Here is a 6,000-nt window from a genome sequence, read left to right as displayed (position 1 = left end):
CAGTACTACCATCTGACCAAGTTTGAGCTCTCTAGGCCTTACGGTTTGGGCTGCACGACCGTTTCTAGGGCGGAATAATAATAATAATAATAATAATAATAATAATAATAATAATAAAAATCCTAACAAAAACAATAGGTTTCCAGCGCTTCGCGCTTGAACCCTAATAATAATAACAACAATAATGGAGCATTAACATTCACACACAAAGTACACACACAATCTGCCTCCTTTTGCTTTGCATCAAATTATCATCAAGCTTATGAATTTCTAACTTGCTTCATTTCGCTTGCATGTTACGCTTTATAAAATGTTGAATGTTAAAAACCGGTCATTCCCTTTTTTTCACCAGTTTTGAAATCTATTCATTTTTGCATTGTTATTTTTTTTTCTACTGTACAGTTTACTGGTTTCTAAGAGTAAATACAATGTAAAATGTAACACAGATCAAAATTATTAAAATACATTAACTATTACAGATGGACAGAAACTCACACAGAAAAAAAAACAAAAAAAACAAACTCCCAGCTCCAGTGCCAGAGTAGTTGCAAGCATACTCGTATATCTTATATCTTATATCTTATATATATAGATATCCATATCTATCTAGTCTTATATCTATATATTTATATCTTTCCTGGCACCGCCCAAATGGCTTCCTGTTGCAGCAGCTTATGTCTCTATTCTTTTTATTATGTCTCTATTCTTTTTATATATTTGCATTTTATTACTCTTGGCTGCTGTAACAGTGAAATTTCCCCATTATGGGACGAATAAAGGTATATCTTATCTTATCTTATCTTATCTTATCTTATCTTATCTTATCTTATCTTATCTTATCTTATCTTATACATTTTTTCAGGTAATGACTCTTAGACCAAGCTCTAAAAATGGCAAAAAAAAAAATAAAAAAGTCAATAAGATAATGAACAGCAACTTCTGAGTCAGATTTAATTTGCCTGGTGTGAGTGTCAATCATTATTTATCAATCCTAGTATAAACTCCTAGGACACTTACATACAGAGTACACAAATATGGTTTCTAATTTCATTTGGATCTTACTCCAGAATTGTGGACATAACATCTGTCATAACATCTAACATCTGTCCCTAATGAACAAGGCTGAGGTCAGGATGGAAAGGAAAAACTCCCTGTGATGACATGAGAAGAAACCTTGAGAGGAACAGACTCAGAAGGGAACCTCATCCTCATTTGGGTGACACTGAATAGTAAATAATGTAAATGAAAATAGTCAACTCTACAACAGTTTGTAATTGAGTGGAATTAAGCAACCAAGACCTCCCGAGGAACTAATAGGTCAGCATCATTTCTAAAAATATGTCACAATGCAGCTGAATAAAAACATAGAAGTTTTAAATTGTATATTTATTCCTAATGAGCAAGCCAGAGACAAAGGCTCTTATATATATATATACTTAATTATTAAGAATGTATAGTGTGCAGTGTAGACAATGAACCAATAACCATTGCTGTGTTATTGTGTATTGTGTGCTCTTAGTCTTCATTCTCAGAGGTTTTCCAACTGATTAATGAACTAACAACAGTGAATTGCACTTATTATGTTTGTACTGGTTCAGATATACCTTTAATAAGTATTGATTAAGTAGCAAAAAGGAATAATACAAAAAAATATGTATGTTTAACGTCATATTCACCTTGTCCCACTAGAGGGTGGTGCAACATTCTCACTAACCCAAACACCCCTGGATGTAACCATGCTTTAAACAATCATAGCATTCATGTGAAATGACACTGGCATAATGTCAGGGATGGATAATTTATTTTTCATTCTGATTAAAGCGTATTAAACATGCTCAACAAAGCATAATACTTTACTTCTATTCATGGTCCTGTAAAAATGTCCTAGAGCTCAGTGCTGAGTGATAGAAGCTGAGATTTACACTTCAAGGGAAAGTGAGCTGAGTGTTTGATGAGCCAGGTCAACACTACAGGCGCCTACTCCGGAGCGGTGCCGCTGCTTGACCTTTGGGGTTAAAGGCCGCGGCATGGAAAGCAAAGTGCAGGCAGCAGGCCGCAGCCAGGCAGCTATGGAAAACAGATTTCACAAAGTAAGGTGGAAAAACAGGGTGGGGTGGATGGAACTGGAACTGGCCCTGAAATGTTAGCGCGCTGCACCTGTTCAGAGGCTTTTTTCCACAACAAGTGGACAGATATAAGCAGCAGACCCCCTTCCCCTTCCTCGCCCCTGGTGGCATGGTTTGGGTAACAAGTGCAATGCATTGCGTTCATGAAGTGTGTGTCAGCAAGCTGCCGAGCTCGATATTTATACGGAGCCAGCACTCACTGTGGAAAATATTCCACCAGCTCCAAGGACAACCACCGAAATATCCCCCTTAGGTCGGTTAGCATCTGCCGTGTGGCCTAAATATAGACCAACTTTGTCTTCACTGTGCTAAAAGTGGCAACTGGATCGTAATAGTTTGCCACGACGCAATGGAGATGCAATGGTTCTCTTATTATAAATACACCGCTCTGTATTTATAGACTGACAAGACTGTATTAATATCCCAGAAATGGCACTGGATATCTTATGAAGCCCATTGATTATTTTTGTACATCTCATGTCTCATCACTTGCTTTGGTATCCTTGTCCTGTGATAGGTTTTTAAGATTAATTATAATAAGTTCACTGGTAGAAAATAAAATCAATGTTGAGCTACAAGCTAATCAGAATCTTGAGCGTAATGCTAAGAAATGTTTTTAGCGATTACTCACTTTATTCTGCTTTTCCATTGCCATTGTTCTTTATTTGTGTTTGGAACGTGTCATTGTTTCAGAAAACACAAAATCCCAACTTTACTTTGAACTGATTGAGGTGAGATTGGTAGAGATTTGAGATCAGGAAGATTCCTACTGTATTTTTTCATTAGATACATTTGTTTACAATAAACATTCGTCACTTACAATAAACCATATGATAAACCTTCATGCCAACTGGATTAAACCGTAATCCTTATTCTGTTAAGTGTCCACTGTCATCAGACTGCTGTTTATTTATGTGATTTTTAATAATAATGATCTGTTCTGTGTCACCTTAATGATTATTGTTTTTTAATTTTGGCAGTTATCATTGAGTCCTATGAATACTAGTATTATGTTGAGGTGTAGCATTTTTAACAGTAGATACTGGCTGATATTTAGATGTAGACATTGCTCACTAAGTGTCCTGAGATGAGCACAGGATGTCTTGATGAAGAAAGCAGCAGTCATTAGGCATAAATCTACATTTTGATTTGACCAGATGACAAAAGGCCTAATAATTAAGATTATGTGTTTTTTTCCCCACCTTTTCCATGTCTTACCTTTCCATCTCTCAAACCACAAGATGATCTGTGTGAGGAATTAGTTACTACATTATGCCTGCTGCTGAGATATTTATAACATTTGATATAACAGCATTAGTACCACAGCTCTGCAGAACTCTCTCCAGAATTCTTCTCTATCACATTCATTCATTTTCTGTACTCGCTTATCCTTACACAGGGTCACAAGCAACCTGGAGTCAAACCCCAGAATACCATTGTGCACTCACACACCCATTCACATACTATAGTCAATTTAGAGATATTCATCTACCTACAACGCACGTCTTTGAACTAGTGGAGGAAACTGGAGTATCCTGAGGAAACACATGAACCACAGAGCATTTGGCCAGCATTGCAAATTACTGTACTGTTTTTGGAAGAAAGTACATTTGGACAGATCCCTGATGATCATACTGTCATTAAAAAACCTCTTTCCAGTAAGTAGCCTCAGTGAACCCAGTGGCCTCGAGGACAAACTGTAACCAATAGAAATGGCAATGTAGAAATGACAATGTGAGATAGTATGAGAGATGTTTTGGGTGCTCTAAGTTTGAAGATGGAATAAAGAGTTAGCAATAAATGCTCCAGGTTTGTTATCTAAAGTAAAAAAGCACAGATGTCCACAATGGACTCAGAGGACACTAACTCAGTGGAAACTGAGTTCCACTCCTCTGTGCCAGGAGCAAGTGAGAGATGGAAGTCCCAAGTGCTGCTTCTGCATTGCTCTTATTCAGAAATAGCCTTCCAGCCTCTATTTTTGACTCAGTGTAGAGTTTGGGGTGAGGGTTCATGCCTGTCTCAGGCTGACTATAGCATATTCTTAGGCCTAATTCAGTCTTTTGTGAAGTCACAGTGGCTATAGATAGGAGCCTAGGACATCAGCTGATGCAAAACTATCGGCGCTCTTTGATGGGAGATCATGAGCATATCCAGTAGTGCTCATGTTTAATGCATTCTTCAGCTTCAAACTCAAACTCAGCGGCCAGGTGGCAGCGACCTCACTCAAAAAAGGATGTGTATACGTGACACTGCAGGCACCAGTAAGACAGATTCCTGGGTTGATCCCGTTTGGCCACCAGATCCACAGGTGATGGAGTCTCACTGAGTTCTGGCTGGAATTTAGAAGAATGCCGTTGGTGTAAGTTCAGAGTCTCAGAGGTGAAGGATGCTCCAGGCAGAGTTTGCCAAGGAATCTGTCTGGCTGGTGCCTGCAGTATCACAGCTCTAGTAAAATTGCAGGGAGCCTCACAGATGGAGCCTGACACCTAACCCCTGATCTCTGACCCCCCAAACCTGTCTTTTTGTGCACAACGCTAACCCTTTAGAGGATATGAGCTGCTTAAACATACAGACTTGTTATGGCTCTTCAGATGCTACTTTGAAAAGTTAAGGATTCTTAGCTTTCTTAAAACTTGACTCAGTTATAGGATTTTACTCAGTTTATAGGATTTAGCTGAAAAAACATGGAAACATTCTTAGATAAGACTTTAAGCACTTTAAAATATAGAACACAGCCTTCCAATGTGTGTGATCGAGAATTAAAACAGATCTTAAAGCTGAGGTGTTTTACACAATGTCCTGCAAAAAAAAAAAAAAAAAAAGACAATTACTGGTGTTACATTTTCTGGCACCCGAAAAATTCATATAAACAAATTGGAACCAAAACAATTCCCATTTCATTCATTCATTCATTCATTCATTTTCTACCGCTTATCCGAACTACCTCGGGTCACGGGGAGCCTGTGCCTATCTCAGGTGCCATTGGGCATCAAGGCAGGATACACCCTGGACGGAGTGCCAACCCATCGCAGGGCACACACACACACTCTCTTTCACTCACACAATCACACACTAGGGACAATTTTCCAGAGATGCCAATCAACCTACCATGCATGTCTTTGGACCGGGGGAGGAAACCGGAGTACCCGGAGGAAACAGCCGAGGCACAGGGAGAACATGCAAACTCCACACACACAAGGTGGAGGCGGGAATCGAACCCCGACCCTGGAGGTGTGAGGCAAACGTGCTAACCACTAAGCCACCGTGCCCCCCATTCCCATTTCAATAAAATGTAATTTTATTTGTATAATAATATTAACAACGGACATTGTCACAAAGTGGCTTTATAAGTGGTGAAATATATAAATTCAGTATTGACATTTTTATTCCTAATGACCAAGCCAGAGGTGATGATGACGAGCAAAAAGGAGACATGAGCAAGATTTTTTCCTGACTCAAGATGAAAGCTGTCAACATCTTCACTTCTATAGCTGTTTACTATCTTCTTCTTCTTCTTTTGGCTTTTCCCTTCAGGGGTCGCCACAGCGAATCATCTCTCTAAACCTATCCCTATCTTCTGCATCCTCAACACTTGCACCCACTAGGTTCATATGCTCATTAATTACATCCATATACCTCCTCTTTGGCCTTCCTCTTTGCCTCCTGCCTGGCAGCTCCATGTCCAACATTCTCCTACCAATATACTCACACTCCCTCCTCTGAACATGTCCAAACCATTTTAATCTTGTCTCCCTAACTTTGTCCCCCAAACGTCCAACATGGGCTGTCCCTCTGATGTACTCGTTCCTAATCCTGTCCAATCTTGTCACTCCCAAAGAGAACCTCAACATCTTCAGTTCGGCTACCTCTAGCT

This window comes from Tachysurus vachellii, chromosome 23, assembly GCF_030014155.1.
Source record: "Tachysurus vachellii isolate PV-2020 chromosome 23, HZAU_Pvac_v1, whole genome shotgun sequence".
Lineage (NCBI taxonomy): Eukaryota > Metazoa > Chordata > Actinopteri > Siluriformes > Bagridae > Tachysurus > Tachysurus vachellii.
Note: the sequence above shows the minus strand (reverse complement) of the source record.